The following is a 17,616-nucleotide window of genomic DNA, read 5'->3' on the forward strand; positions in this document are numbered from 1 at the left end:
ATATTACTACATTGAAACTAACTCTAACCCCTTGTAGACTGTCTATATAAATGTTACTGCATTACCTCCCCTGCAAACGGTCTATAGTACTTTATTAAAGTTATTTCCCTTAAAGACCGTCTAAAGTTGAGCAACAACCGCCTTCCTTTCAGTTATCCGAAGCATTCTTTAAGCATTGGTAGTTAGTATCCTTTTATAAACTGTTTATAGCATTGCCATTGAAATTACCTAACTTATAATTTGTTTATACTACCTTTACAGAAAGTATCACATACCCATACAGACTGTTCCCCTGGGAGATCTCTACATTGGCCACAAAACTTGAGTTTTTTTATTACAGCACATATATTAGATGAGCTTAAACTGACGTGGTCAAGCGTAAGCTCGACTATTACTAGACTGGAAGTCTGGAGTTCGTTTCGCCGGCTCCAGTTCTAAGAACTTCCCTTAGTCCTCTCAGCTCTAATGGGTACATGACCTGTGTCAGTGCTAACCACGATATTCCATCATAGTATGTGAAGTTTAGAAACAAGTGCAGTTAGCTTAATAGGGGCATTTTTAAAAATAAAATAAAGAAAAATATGGTGGCAGGAGTATATGAATAGGAAGTCTCTCACTTTCTCTCTTTCTCTCCTCTCTCTCTCTCTGTATATACATACATATATATACATATGTATATATATATATATATATATATATCACAGTCACCAGTGGTCATCAGGTTTGACGAAGGAAATTTTTGTTTAGTAATATGGCCTTTTTCATTCTAGACACGTGTGTTGAGCTTTTACAGATATAAGGAATAAGGATGCTATTACACTCGCATCAATCTGATCAAGGTCTACATTGTTAAGATGTGAATTAGTGGCCATTGATATTATTCATAGAAATAATAAAATCACGTAAAAATATTGTACAAACATAATTTAAACTAATATAAAAGTACATTTAGTTCTTGAAGAACATTATGGATAGTAAATATAGCTGATTATAAAATTGTCCTATCAAATATTTTGTCGAGATTACAAAGCCGATAAACTCTACTTTATCTGTCGCATTGTTAGTCAGATAACTTTAATTTTTAATTTTACAAAATAATTTGTTTATCGAAAATAACAGTTATCTCTGAACATTGGCTTAATTTATTTCAATATTTTATTTAAAATGCTGAGTGTTTCTGTCTTACTTTGTACGTCATCGATAAAAATTTCGACCAACTTTAATCGGCCAATTTCTCTGAAACTTGTAATTTTAGGCTACTATCTAGCACGCTATTATATGTAAAGATTTTGTGTGGAGTAAGTTGTGCAATTGTTTATAGTCATGTTACTTTATTGGGTTAAAACATTTAAGTTACTGAAAAACAAAAACAAGCTTTAATGTAATATCTAGCAGCGGGCCCGCTCTGTACGCGGGTGGCGGTAGCATGTTCCTTGTGTATGCGTCGAAATGGCGTTGATATTCATTCAGCGCACCCCGTTAGTAATATTTTGATTGGGAAACAAACTTTTGTAACAAAACAAAGCATTCGCTAATCGGAGTAATAATAATGAGGCGATTTCTTTCTAGCGCAAAGCTTGTTTTCTATGAATTAATAAATTATTAAACCAAGCGACAAAAATAGCTATGATTAAGCGCAATTCGAGGCTTTGAGAATTTCTTTTGTCCATTTCTGGGTGTTAGCATTAAAACAAAACAAAAAACTGGCAATGATTGCTAAGGTTACGTACTTATTCCACCAGATTAGTTAGCTAATGTGCTATAATATTAGCTAGAGTTTAATATACAGTGGATGAAAATAATTTATACTACTTAGCATACTCTCCATAACCATAAAGTAAAATATTGTTTTAATTAAATTAGATTCTAATTTAACCTATTCCACTGTTACCTAATATAATTAACACAATGTAAAATCATTAAAGCCCAAAGCTAATAATACATTAAAGCTCAAATTAAATCTTTTGTTTTATAGGCTTAGATATTAAATCTAGAATCGATTTTCTCAAACATAACAAACAAATGGTCTGTTTATCGCTTGTATTCTCGAATTAGATCTTGTATATGAAACAACAAACTACCATATCATTAAAGCTATAGCTGAGAGCTAATTATGCATTCTAAAGCATTAAACATTGCAAGTGACAAAAAGTGACACATTGGACAGCAATCTTTATTTACAATCGAAGCCCTGAACGCTGACCAAGTTCAAAGTTAATTTCGGCTTCATTCGTTTGGCTTCGTACACGCATATATAAGTAGATGCAATATGCATTTAAAAAATTGAAGGGCAAGTCTTTAATTTAACATATTGCTGAATTTAAAAGATGTATAAACTTTAACGCAAACGCTGCTAACAATTTATGAACAAGTAAATCAAACAAGCCTTTAACTAGCTGAACATTGATTAAAATCGCTTAGTGTTGCTTTTAGACTTTGTTCATTTTTCTAAGAAGTGGGGATCTTTCGAAAATTTCCAGGGAGTAAGTCAATTAAATTTTACGAGGTGATACGAAATCTTGTGAAAGTTAAAATGCCCTGGATAATATTATGTTGTTTGTTTTTGTATTTCGTTCACACGGAGGGGGGGGGGGGGAGGAGAGGGACGGAAGTAGAAACTGGTTCTGTTTTGTTGTTTGTTCTGGGGATAGACTTGCTTTGTATGGGATCTGACCACTTTCAACCCTCTCCACATAAAAGATGGCTGAGACACACACTAGGGAACAACGACTTTTGTTTTTGCTAATAAAACGTTATAGTTTGTTTTAAACTTCGTTTTTCTCGCTCTCCACTTATCTTAGGGTGTCCAGATAGATCCTTGTGTTAACAGTGTAAGTACTCGACCAGGATTGTCTACTTAGGCCTCTGGAGATAAGAAGTTTAACAGAGTTGTAATTTTTTGCCGTCTTAAATTAGAATAAGTTAAGTATGTCTCGGTGTCGAAATAAAAAAAAATACCCCCTTCCCCCGAATATGATATTGCGTAACGTAGGAATATTTTTAAAATGAGACGTTAATTTGTATGTAATATTAATGTACCCATATGTAATTGTTGCGACTATGGACCTTGAAATTAAATTACATTTCTCTAATTTTTTTTTAAATCGACTACATTAATTTGTATGTAATATTAATGTAACCATTTGTAATTGTTGCGACTAAGGACCTTGTAATTAAATTACAATTACATTTCTCTAATTTTTTAACAATCGACGACATTATATATTACTGCTTTTACGATTCCATGTACATTGTTTTAACATATGTATGTGTTTATCAATACTATAATCAGCCTGATAGTGTATCAGTCCTTTCTTTTTCCCGTCCTTGTTACAGCCACATTGTCTTCGTTTTTAAACCTGTGGTCGTGCGTTGGGATGGTTCTCTCTTGGCGTGGACAACCGCAGGGAAACAAGTTGTTCGGCGCCGTTTCACGTTGCAAGGGGGAATGGGAGAAGGGAAATCTGGACATATATGTGTGAGAGTGTTGGCGCCATTTTATTAGGATACACGCCTAAATAATCCCCCCTCCCCCAATCTTACAAGCTCACAACGAAAAGATGTATATCAGTCATCAGATTGTATTTGGCTTCATTAGAAAGCCGGATTTCTTGTGTATTTGAATAAAATTATGTTTCCATAATCTCGGAAACACCCAAAGCCTACAATGGGCTTTACAATACACACAGATATGATATCTTCGTGACCTACTTTTTGTTTTTCTCAGTTCACAGTTTTTTTACCACCAATAAGTATACTACTTCTGAAATCATGAAACAATGCACACTTTATTTCCAACTATTTTTCTTCATGCAAAACTAAAACTTTTGCCACGCGGAAATTGTGATGGCTTTCATTGGAAAAAAAGTTAATGGTAAATAATAAGCATGATTTGAAACTTATGCATACTAAAAAGGGTATAATTTTTCAGACTTTGTAGAATACTGACCAGTAGATCTTGCAAAAACATACATAAATGCATAAATAAACAAAAAACAACATAGTTTTTAAAAGTATCAGCTATATAAAAAAGTCGGAGATTTTTTCAGGTTTTAATGAAAACCAAAATTATTTTCAACACCTTTTTCTTTTTAATACTTACCTTTATGTGCCAAACATGGCAAAAGTATTCCAAAGTCTTTAGATCTTAAATTGTACAAGAATATAAATCCCAATTAACGTAGAATGTCTTTCTGACACGCTTCAATTGGTCTCTTTTGAATATTCGGGGGAGGTGGGGGGGGGGGGGGGGCACATACATTTTAGGAGATGGGGGCGGAATCTTGATCAATTCTTTAGGAATATTTTTGTTTCTCTATTGTGGGAAAGGGGGGGGGGGGTGAATAAAATGGTTCAAGGATCTTGTTTTCGGGAGGAGGATAGACTAGCTTCGTACTTCGTACGGCGCTTTGCCCCCACCTACACCCACCGCCCAATAGAGACGGCTGAACGTAGCACTAACGGACAACGAAGTTTGTTAATATAATTAAACGTGATAGCTTCTTTTAAACTTACTTGTCTTGTTCTTCACTGCTGTATCTTGAAATGTCCATACGAATACCACTGTTATCAGCGTACGTACACGCGCAGAACGTGTCTGAATTGGCTTCCGGGTACTAGCTGTAACAGAGCTTCAGCTGTTGACGTCTTTAAGATGAAATAAATTAAAACAAATTGTATTTGTCCCAATGTAGTGTTTAGAAACTATACCCATTTTGTATAATGATTATGTGTTATGTATACGAATGTTTTAATTTTAATTTCATTATTGTTTATGTAATATTATTTTAACCATTTATAATCCTTGAGACTATAGACGTTGTGGATCTTTTACATCGACGAATCTGTATCATAAGGCTGCTTCGATTTGATCTGTATCATAAGGCTGCTTCGATTTGACGTAAATGCTGCTAAAATACGTATGTGTTTATCAGTTTTAATAGCCGCTAGTTAGTATATCAGTCATTTCTTCCTTCCGTCATCGGTGTAGCCAACTTATCTTCGATTTTATAAATGTAAGATGTATATGTGGTCGTATGTGGGGATGGCTCTCTCTGGACGAAGACAAGCGGGAAAACATTTTGTTCAGCGGCGTTTCCACTGGGGTAGTGGGAGAAGGAAAATCTGGACAAATATTATTGACAGCGTTGAGCCATTTTTTAAGGAAACACACAACACAGCTGGGCTACCGCCCATATATCAGGCACGCCGCTGGGTGCTCTAGGGATCCCCAGGTTAGACTATTGCACGTGCGCAATACGGTTCACTTAACGGATCAGATACGTCCTCTTGCAGCCGTGGAGGATGCAATTTTGCGTCTTGAGTTATCTCAGGAGAACTATTGAAACTACGTTTGTTTTTTCAAAGACTGCGATATACTATGGATACCATGGGTTATTATAATTGTTCACAAAATCAAATTAGGTGCATGTTCTGGTCTGCAGTACCCCGGGCTCCAGGTGAGCTATATGGCGTCTACATTTAACAGCTCAATTTGCAACCCATGTGTATTACATTTCGGAGAATTTGGCACTGCCCCAGGTGTCTACGGCACCAGTTATCTCCTTACAAAATTCTACCTTTTTGTCGAATCTGCAGTTTATATTGGGCATCGGTGAATCTAGGTACGTTTTCGGTCACTTTTTAGTCATTTTTTAAAATAACCCTTATTTTTTCGTTAAAAATGGAGTGAATAAGAAACATTGTCAAGACAAATTTCCCTGCAACTTACCTGCAAGTACTTGATCTGATTGGTGTGAGAAACAAGCACATAAACCAACTAACATATATACAAACAACCCCCACTTTGCTTACATAGATATAGATGCGTATATTTACATTATTTTTGTGATTACTATTTTAAATTCAGACATTTAATGCTAAAGTAAGTACCAATTTTATACCAAGGAAAAAATAAACAAGATGAAGTTCAAGTATGTAGTCTGCACTATGCCCAGCAACCTTTTAATTCACTAACGTAATGTGTAGCTTTGTTTATTGTGTCAAATAGATTGATTCTATTCTTACTTGTAAAGTGTAGCAATTCTGGGAATAACAAAATTTTGGTGCATATTCGTGTCTAGAAAACAAACAGCGCTAGCCTAAAATTCACATCAAGCACAGCATATTTTTTAAACCTTTTTGTCAGATAATGTGACACACTTTCTTCGTCTGCGCTATGAATCGCATATGTCAAAAGTTTTTATCAATTCAAGAAACAAAGTTTTTACTCCTAATATGAAATGATTCCTAGACAAAATTTAAAAAAAACTTTTGTTTGAATAAAAACAGTACATATTAAAATGAGACACCATCATCCCGCTCAGTCAGGGGCGTAGAAAGGAAAGGACTGGTTAGACCAGGGGTCGGCAACCTTTCGGGACGGAAGAGCCAAAAGTTATAATTTACCAAATATCCCAGTTTTTAAAGAGCCACTATTTACAACAGTTTCGCCTTGCGTACCTTTTGAAAGTTTGTTTAAACTTGGCTCATAACTTGTTTTCAGTTTCAATCACGATTCTAGATTTGTATTTGTTAGTTGGCTTCTATACTTTGTATTATATTCATGCAAGAAGACGCTTGCTCGCATGAATATACTGATCCGAAGATCGTTAGCACTCCAAATGCCAACTTCTTCGCCTTACTATAACATCCTGCAAGACATTTTCCATGCGTCACATAGTAGGGCCTCAATTCGCAGCATTTCTATTAGATCTGTCCAGTTGTACAGTGAAACGTGCATATTTTACTGGACCTCCAAATCATCTAACTTGCTCTTGAGGTCTGTGAACTTACCGCTCCACACATGTTTGGTTTTCAAATCTAGCAATTTAGTTTGAACCAGCATCAATACCAAATAGCTCAAAGTTAATCTTATTTGTTTTTGTTTTGAGAGAATCTACTATGAACGTCAGAGTGCTTGCATTTATTTTGAATTGCTCAAATCTCACAGTAAAAACATCCTTCATTTTGTTTATAGTAATGCTGAAGTGATTCATATTAAATGTAGCGTTGGTTTTATCATGACATTGTTTTTTTTTTTTTTTTTTTTTTTTTTTTTAATTTTTCGAAATAAAGTAATTTACCGCTCTCCGTGTCTTCAACAAAATGAAGTGATTTTTTTTTTCGAAACAATAATTTTCTTCAAGCAAGACATATGCTGGGTTTTCCTTTCAATGCAGTTTTACATTTAGCTCGTTTAGTTTCTTTGTGATTTTCACCAAGAAGCTGAATGTTTCAATTTAGGATAGACAAGCTAATTAGAAGTCCTTTGAAATAGGGCGTAACTAAATATTTTAATAGAATAGAGAGTGTTTATTGTTTATTATTTCATCGTTCATAACCGAGTGTCGCAGAACAATATTTTTATGAGTTTTGAAAACAAAATAAAATAATTATTAATATTATTATTATTTGTGCATGGAGCTGAAGAGCCGCATCTCGACATCAAAAGAGCCGCATGCGGCTCGCGAGCCGCAGGTTGCCGACCCCTGGGTTAGAACAAACTTTAAGTGGATGCCAAACGGGGTAGACTTAAAGTATAAAAGCTGATGGATTATGCAAAGTGGAATTTAAGAAAATAAACGTACAGTGATCTCTCCTTCATTTTAAATTAAAACTTAGTTATTTAAATTAACATGCAACTTTATTTTCAAATTATGACCTTCAACACAAACCTTACTAAAAGTTGAATATGTAAGGCTAACAAGCCATTAACTCGATAAACATGCATTACTCACTCATTTAACAACTCACATAACGTTATCAGGATATATTTTATCTTGAAAAAATATTGCTTAGTTTAAACTTCCTTTTGTCCCTAATAAGCTCTAAACGTATATAAAGGAAAACCCACTTTTTTTAAAAATATCTGTTTATCCTGGTGTAAAATTTTAAAATTCTACAAGCAGATTAGGTCATATGCTAAAATTGTTGCTTACATGTATTATATATTATGATTCTTGTGCTCGTGGTTGTGATTGTGCTTATGGCTATGGCTATGGCTATGGCTATGGCTATGGCTATGGCTATGGCTATGGCTATGGCTATGGCTATGGCTATGGCTATGGCTATGGCTATGGCTATGGCTATGGCTATGGCTATGGCTATGGCTATGGCTATGGCTATGGCTATGGCTATGGCTATGGCTATGGCTATGGCTATGGCTATGGCTATGGCTATGGCTATGGCTATGGCTATGGCTATGGCTATGGCTATGGCTATGGCTATGGCTATGGCTATGGCTATGGCTATGGCTATGGCTATGGCTATGGCTATGGCTATGGCTATGGCTATGGCTATGGCTATGGCTATGGCTATGGCTATGGCTATGGCTATGGCTATGGCTATGGCTATGGCTATGGCTATGGCTATGGCTATGGCTATGGCTATGGCTATGGCTATGGCTATGGCTATGGCTATGGCTATGGCTATGGCTATGGCTATGGCTATGGCTATGGCTATGGCTACGGCTATGGCTACGGCTACGGCTACGGCTACGGCTACGGCTACGGCTACGGCTACGTCTACGTCTACGTCTACGTCTACGTCTACGTCTACGTCTACGTCTACGTCTACGTCTACGTCTACGTCTACGTCTACGTCTACGTCTACGTCTACGTCTACGTCTACGTCTACGTCTACGTCTACGTCTACGTCTACGTCTACGTCTACGTCTACGTCTACGTCTAGGGCTAGGGCTAGGGCTAGGGCTAGGGCTAGGGCTCGGGCTCGGGCTAGGGCTCGGGCTAGGGCTAGGGCTAGGGCTAGGGCTAGGGCTAGGGCTAGGGCTAGGGCTAGGGCTAGGGCTAGGGCTAGGGCTAGGGCTAGGGCTAGGGCTCGGGCTAGGGCTCGGGCTAGGGCTAGGGCTAGGGCTAGGGCTAGGGCTAGGGCTAGGGCTAGGGCTAGGGCTAGGGCTAGGGCTAGGGCTAGGGCTAGGGCTAGGGCTAGGGCTAGGGCTAGGGCTAGGGCTAGGGCTAGGGCTAGGGCTAGGGCTAGGGCTAGGGCTAGGGCTAGGGCTAGGGCTAGGACCTACGGCTACGGCTACGGCTACGGCTACGGCTACGGCTACGGCTACGGCTACGGCTACGGCTTAGCTACGGCTAAGGTTACGGTTACGGTTACGGTTACGGTTACGGTTACGGTTACGGTTACGGTTCCGGTTCCGGTTCCGGTTCCGGTCGCGGTTGCGGTTGCGGTTGCGGTTGCGGTTGCGGTTCCGGTTGCGGTTGCGGTTCCGGTTACGGTTACGGTTACGGTTACGTTTACGTTTACGGTTACGGTTACGGTTACGGTTACGGTTACGGTTACGGTTACGGTTACGGTTACGGTTACGGTTACGGTTACGGTTACGGTTACGGTTACGGTTACGGTTACGGTTACGGTTACGGTTACGTTTACGTTTACGTTTACGGTTACGGTTACGGTTACGGTTACGGTTACGGTTACGGTTACGGTTACGGTTACGGTTACGGTTACGGTTACGGTTACGGTTACGGTTACGGTTACGGTTACGGTTACGGTTACGGTTACGGTTGCGGTTACGGTTACGGTTACGGTTACGGTTACGGTTACGGTTACGGTTACGGTTACGGTTACGGTTACGGTTACGGTTACGGTTACGGTTACGGTTACGGTTACGGTTACGGTTACGGTTACGGTTACGGTTACGGTTACGGTTACGGTTACGGTTACGGTTACGGTTACGGTTACGGTTACGGTTACGGTTACGGTTACGGTTACGGTTACGGTTACGGTTACGGTTACGGTTACGGTTACGGTTACGGTTACGGTTACGGTTACGGTTACGGTTACGGTTACGGTTACGGTTACGGTTACGGTTACGGTTACGGTTACGGTTACGGTTACGGTTACGGTTACGGTTACGGTTACGGTTACGGTTACGGTTACGGTTACGGTTACGGTTACGGTTACGGTTACGGTTACGGTTACGGTTACGGATGACCCCGAGACCCACAGTTATCCAAAGATAACTGGTAGTCTAGTAGCATCTAGTACTGTAGAAACATTGGTAGCAATGTAACAAAGTCTTCTCATTCTTATGTGCAGCATTGATAGTAGTAGCAGAAAATCTTATAGCATTGAATCCAGTCTAAAAGTTCGTAGTTAAAAATTATGCTCTAGTTATCTTTCTTAGTTACAACGTTTTTTTTAAAACAAATCATATTGTAAAATGGTTCACCAGGATGTTTTGTCTAAAATTAAGCCAATTAAGAGTTTTAACGGGATGACTTGAACACTTATACATATCCGTCCTTCTGTAATGCGGTGTGCTACTTGACAGATTGTGTTTTATCATGATGTGAATCTTACTAGTGGGGAGGGGAGGCACATCCTTGTTGTTAGATTGTAATTAACTCCATTAAGTGTTATTTACTTTAAATTGTTTTAGAAACGTTGCGCATATAAGATAGTGTAGAGTTTATTCTTAACTACGTTGATTAAATTTACAGTTTGGCGGTGCAAAAAATTGATACCACTTCATCATTTTTCATCTCTGGCATTAAAGGACGATGCTCGAAAAGGATTAGAAAATCAATTTCATTCAAGAAAATGTGACAAGACTTTTAATTATTTAACAAATAAACGTTCACTCAACAACATTTTACAATATGGGTGGTGTAGGAATGGGGAGGGTTGTGTATGTACGTGTGAAGTGGGGGGGGGGGGCTGTATGTTCTTAGGTAGTGGACGAATGGTGTATGTTCTTCTGAAGAAATTATAGGGGTCGTTGTATGTCGGAAGGGGAGGGGTGGTGTATGTCCATCTGAAGAGGGGGATCGGGGTCGCTGTATGTCTCTCGGAGGGGAGGGGGGGGAGGGTTGTGGTTTATGTCTAGTACCATATATCGTTTTCATTCAAATGATATGTGTATTACAATAAGCATTCATGAGGCATCAGTAGCTAGTAATTTATTAGTATTGTTTAAATTACTCGGATTAAAACTACCCCTCCCTTCCATAAAACTGTACATAGAACTATAATGTAAACTAGCCACTCTCCCCAATCCAAACAGAATGTCTATTGTGCGTCTAGGAATCTATCCCCTTCCTTTACAGGCTGGCTATAGTACTTCTATTTAAACTACCCCCCCCCCTTTTTTTTGTTAGACTGTCTATAGCTCTTTTATTGAAATTGCCTCCCTTTTAAACCTTCTATAGTATGTTATTGAAATTACTTCCCCTTTAAACTGTATATAGTGTTTTATTAAACTTAACTCCCTTATAGACCGTCTATATTACTGCATTGAAACTAACACTACCCCCCTTGTAGACTGTCTATATAACTTTTACTGCATTACCTCCCCTGCAAACGGTCTATAGTACTTTATTTAAGTTATTTCCCTTAAAGACCGTCTAAAGTTGAGCTACGACCGCCTTCCTTTCATTTATCGGAACCATTCCTAAAGCATCGACATTTAGCATCCTTTTATAAACTGTTTATAGCATTGGCATGGAAACGACCTAACTTATAATTTGTTTATACAACCTTTACAGAAACTATCCCATACCCATACAGACTGTTCCCCTGGGAGATCTCTACGTTGGCCACAAAACTTGAATTTTTTTTATTCCAGCTTAAACTGACGTGGTAAAGCGTAAGCTCGACTATTACTAGACTGGAAGTCTGGAGCTCCTTTCGCCGGCTCCAGTTCTAAGAACTTCCCTTAGTCCTCTCAGCTCTATTGGGTACATGACCTGTATCTGTGCTCACCACGATATTCCATCATAGTATGTGAAGTTTAGAAACAAGTGCAGTTAGCTTAATAGGGGCATTTTTAAAAAATAAAATAAACCGGGAGTGATCTCCCCTAAACTTTCACGAATATTCTAATATAAAATTACGAGGGATGGCAACTCAGGACATAGACAATATTTGTTATCCATTTTTAATTACTTAAACTTTTTATAAAAGAATAGAATCTCGTAAAAAAAGAATTGCACACCAAGTGAAAAGTTTCCCTTTCAAACCTGACGGTCTATGGGGCAAATGAAGTAGAGTTCACTTGTTTCTGTGACCTCGGCATATGAAGAGATAGTGTGGTCAGCACTATGCCCAGCCGCCTTTACTTTCCCTAACAGGAGTTAGGTACTCATCAGAGTTGGGTGGACTCAGGGACGGTCTACTGACTTGAACTCGTATTCGAACTCGAGACAAACGGGTTAGCAGTCCAGCTCTCTACCGCTAGACCACTCCGTCCCACACCAAGTGAACGTCTAATAAAATGTGTATAAAAGTGCGGGATATTATTAGTATTTTATATATTTACATGCGTGTTTTGAGAAATCGGAAATAGCGTAAATTAGTACTTTCGGTAAACGGCGGAAATCACTCAAAATTTGACAGAAGGTAGCGAGTTAGATCTTTTACTTAAGTATGAAATTTCATGCATCTATCTAAAACAGTACGCAACTTATAGGCTTTTGAAAAATTCAAAGTAGAAAAAGTACCAATTCCGGTTATTGGAAATCGTAAAAAGTTGATCAATATCGACGATTTTGATAAAATACTTATATATGACATTTCATCAACCTAGCTGTTGCGGTACTTAAGTTATCGTGTTTACACACAGACAGACACACAGACACACAGACACACAGACCTACGGACAGAATTGCAAAGTCAAGTTTTTACGACTCGATAACGCATAAAACGCCAAAACGTTTATATATTTGTATTTATAACTTTTGCCTGATTAAAATAAGTCCTCTATACTCCGGATGTGATGAAGGACTGAGGAGTAAAACGGTGAAAACTGTCAAAATTTCATGTTATTTTTGTGCACGATTACAATACTTCCTCTATACTTCGTATATACGAGAAAGTAATAAAGAAAAATATGGTGGCAGGAGTATATGAATAGGAAGTCTCTCATTTTCTCTCTCTCCCCTCTCTCTCTCTTTCTCTCTCTGTGTATATATACGTATATATATATATATATATATATATATATATATATATATATATATATATATATATATATATATGTATATATACATATTATATACATATTATATATATATATATATATATATATATATATATATATATATATATATATATATATATGTGGTATTTGTGTTGTATGTGTGTATGTATTTATATGTAGGCTATATATATACAACGTACAAAGTAAAAAACTATTCGCCACTGGTGTCCACTGATTTGTTCCGGATGTGTCATTTACAATTGTGATTACACTCTGTAGATTGCGTGTCCTTAGGCTACGTGACGAGAAACATTCCCCGCCATTTACAACCAAAATAAACATTTTATTGTTCCCATACCGTCCCATCAACATGCCATATATACAACCCAATCTTGAGTGCTTATCAAGTGTTCACGGTTATTATGTCTGTTGGGAAAAAGTTAAAATAACGCTTACTATGAAAAACATAACGTTAAAACCTCAGTGGGTGACACCAAATGTATAGGCTACTATGCTATGAACCATCTTGTTGGAATCCATCTGGGCAGTAATATAGACAAACCCGAGCCCAAACAACAACAATCTAAATATAGAAGCTCTTATATTGTTTACATAAAACGGGTTCTAATCTACTAAAAATTTGGTATTTAGGTATAGATTATAGTGAAATCTGATAAACTGCGAACGTTATTACCGCGTCTCAAACATGAAGTAGCGTTAAATGACAATGTTAGTAAATTATAGGACCGTGTGGCTTAGATGTAGAGCGCTAGACTGCTATCTCAAACGTCTCGACTTTGAATCAAGTCAGCAGATAGTCCCTGATTCCACTTGATTATGATGGGTACCTGACTCAGGTTAGGGAAGCAAAAGCGGCTGGCTAAAGTGCTGACCAACCAATACCTTGAGTGCCGAGATCTTTGTAACAGGTGAACTCTACTTCTTCTGCCCCATGTGTGTTGGGCACAAATTGGAAAAGGTAATAATGATTAGTAAATTAGATGACAACATTCGGCGATGCATTATTGAGCATTTGAAAACGTTAGTTACATTTTTGCCTTAGATGGCAGCACCGTGAGATGTATTAATTAGTATGATAATTTTATACACTTTAATTCCATAATAAAGACCTATTATAGTGTTTTCTTTGAGAGAATTTTTATACATTATATTATTCTATTTAAAAATGTTCTTGAAAAAAATAAGAATAAACTAGTTAATACTTGAAGGCTATGACGTAATTTGAAGTTGCTTGAATGTTCCAGTAACATGTTACAGGGGATGAGGTGGAAGGATACCCAGGGCTGGCTATTGTTCCCTTTGATGTGCTCACTATAGAGTTGCAATCTGCCGATATGTAAAGAACAGTGGAGGTTTATTATGTTATAAATATTCCTTTGCTTAGAAACTCTAGATACATACATAGAGTAATGCATTCTTTTACTTAATTACGATTTTCTGCAAATCATGACATTTACATTCGGGTTAAATAAGCGAAAATGATGGGGAAATGTGTGGAATCCTAAACCTAATTTCACACACAAGGACTAAACTAACGATAACATTTAGCTGACAGGTGTAAGACAATTAATTTTCAAATAATTCCAATGATCATTATCTTGACTGGTCGTTGATTATTGAGTACATTGTGGGGGGCATGATTTACAGAGGTGTTGTGAATGTTTTATTGGTGTGTGGAGTGCGATTATCTACTTGTGTATACGTGATTTAGAGCTGCACGTTGTTGAGCTGTGTTGTATGCTTGATTAGTTTGCACTAAATTTTGTTAGTTTTGATGAGATTTTATGAATTGGTCCTTGGTATATTTTGTATATGTGTGTTATGTATGTTAGATAGGTGTTTAGTGTATACGTGGTAGCAAGTTAACAGAAAAAACTACAGGATTTACCAATGTATTCAACACAGAAAAATAAACCCATATGTATTTTCCACCAACATAAACATATCATAATCTACTTTGTTTAGCTTGTATGAAATACCCACATATTATACTGAAATATTTTCATCAAATATTGAATTGAGTTTGTATATTTAATGTAATTTACAAGCCGAATATATAGTTTTCTACTCATGCGCATTAAGCCCATTAAAGCATGTTCAGACATCAGGGGCGGAACTACAGTGCCGCCAGACCCCGCAATGCGGGGGGGTGGGGGCCACCCCGTTTAGGGGGCCCAAAGCCGCCCATAATAAAAAAAAATTATAGTTAAATTAATTAATAGTAATAATAATTTGTAATAATTAATTAATTAATTAATTAATTAATTAATTAATAGTTATAATTAATTTTCTTGCATTTTTGACCTGATGGTTGTTTTGAAAAAAGAATACTGTAGCTGCGGTTGGAGTATCTTTATTCTATAGACAACATCCCACGCTCTTGTAGATTCTTTTTCCTACAATCAAACACACGCTGTTGTCGGCAAAAATCTTTTGAAAAAACATCAATTGCGCGAGAGGCCGCTAGATATTAAGACGGCCTTTTGAGACCATCCCAAATTTGGTACTGATGGATAAAAGCACATCGGTGCTTTGTTGTCCCTTTTAAGTTCCTTTCTCAGACCTCCCCTCCCACTCTTAGCCTTACAAGAAGCGAATAGATAGCGCCTCAACAACAAAGCTGGCTCGAATCAGTGGTAGTGTTGACAAACTAGCGCTCCAACAACTAATATCCAAGAAATAAAGTGCCGACATTGTTTACATTTAATAACCACTGTTCTAGAAAACAAGGCAAACGTCTCAAATAAATACACGAATGATAGAATGTTATATATATATATACATATATATATATATATATATATATATATATATATATATATATATATATATATATATATATATATATATATATATATATATATATATATTAGTTTCGTCACTGGCACCTTGATAGTGGTTTTGTAAATAACAAACAGATAACAGATATAATACAGTAGTTATATTATACAGTAGCTAAGACATGCTGTTGCCCAAAAAAAAAAATTAAAATATACACATGAGCTGTAGTGTGAAAGATAGGCAAACGTTCAAACCACTTCCATAAATTATTTCCCTTTTTCAAATACCCAGATAGGGGTGCTCATAAGATCCTTTTAATAGATTTGTAATAATCAAATTAAGCAGCAATTACTTATCTTAACTATTATTTTTTTGAAAAATAGGTACTAAAGAATGGTATAGTATAATAATGAAATGTAGTTTAAACTATCAATATAAATACAAAAAAAACCCATAAAAATAAACATAACACGAAACACCACTACTTATACAAAGCTTTATGATTTATATACTTTTGACTGTCTTAATGATTAGGAGTATTAAGGCAAACATAAATGAAAACAGAGATTTTCAAAACATACCAATGCACTCATACACATGACATGTTGTTGTGATTAGATTTAATTGAATTTTTTTTTCAAAAACGATCAGGCCAGAAATGAGTACCCTATGTTCGTATTGAGTATATATATATATATATATTTATATATATATATATATATATATATATATATATATATATATATATATATATATATATATATATATATATATATATATATACACACATATATATATATACATTTATATATATACATATATGGGGGAGGGCCCAACACATTTTTTGCGGGGTGGCCCATTTTTTCTAGTTCCGCCACTGACACTGATAGACTTCATTTATTTCATATCCCATTAGTTTATCTTGCTAAAGAATAAAACATACCCTTGTAAACAACAAACGCCTATATTTATTTGCTTGATACCCACTCACACTTAAATAACGATTGTATGAGGAGGGGGGGGGGAGACTTTCTGATTTAAAGACCTTTGAGTCGGGTGCTAATTGAATTGCTTTTGTTAAGTTAGTGTGATTGATTTTTTCGAATACTACATTTAAATGAAGTCGAAAGTATGTAAAGTATGGTTGATAAGTTAGCTATGTAGTACTGGGGTACCTTTTGCTTTTCTAAACGTGGTACGGAATTGAATCTGCCGTTTCACAAATAAAGGCACTCTTTTTTTTACACACAATCCCCTCCCCCATCCATAGCATATCATCATTGTTGTAAGACGTTTTTCCAGACCCGGTATCCCCAAGATTTTGTTAAATGTTATCACAACTGGACAGTGTGGTCTGGTATGTAGTACGCCCGCTAACTAAACTGATAGATTGGTAGGTTATCCCACGACCAAGCTGTCCATCACGTTCAAAACCAGTTGACAAGATGTCGTATTTAAAACTGGAGGCAAAAGCCGGACAGAAACCCTCGTGTCTAGCGTCTGTCTACGTAGCTGTGTGAAATGCTCGATTCTTGATAACGTTGCTGTTTGTTTCGCGCTAGCTATGTTCAGTTATCTAACGAAACCCAAAGATTATCTGTTAACTGACATGCTTCCAATATGTCAAAAACACGCATATATGTTGCACTGTACTGAGCTGTCTCTATTATACCGTTTACCTAGGAATTAGAAATGTTTATTCTTTATTACTCAGCCAGCTTCTTTTATTTTTACTATTACTATGACGTTTGAGTTAAATTATTGAATATATCCAGTGGTATATTTTTATTTAAATGATTTTTAATAAACCACTTTTAAATTATATAATTTATTAATATCCTGGTAGAGATGCTATTTTTTTTAAA

This window comes from Physella acuta, unplaced genomic scaffold, assembly GCF_028476545.2.
Source record: "Physella acuta isolate Inbredline_101_S28 unplaced genomic scaffold, ASM2847654v3 ptg000412l, whole genome shotgun sequence".
NCBI lineage: Eukaryota > Metazoa > Mollusca > Gastropoda > Physidae > Physella > Physella acuta.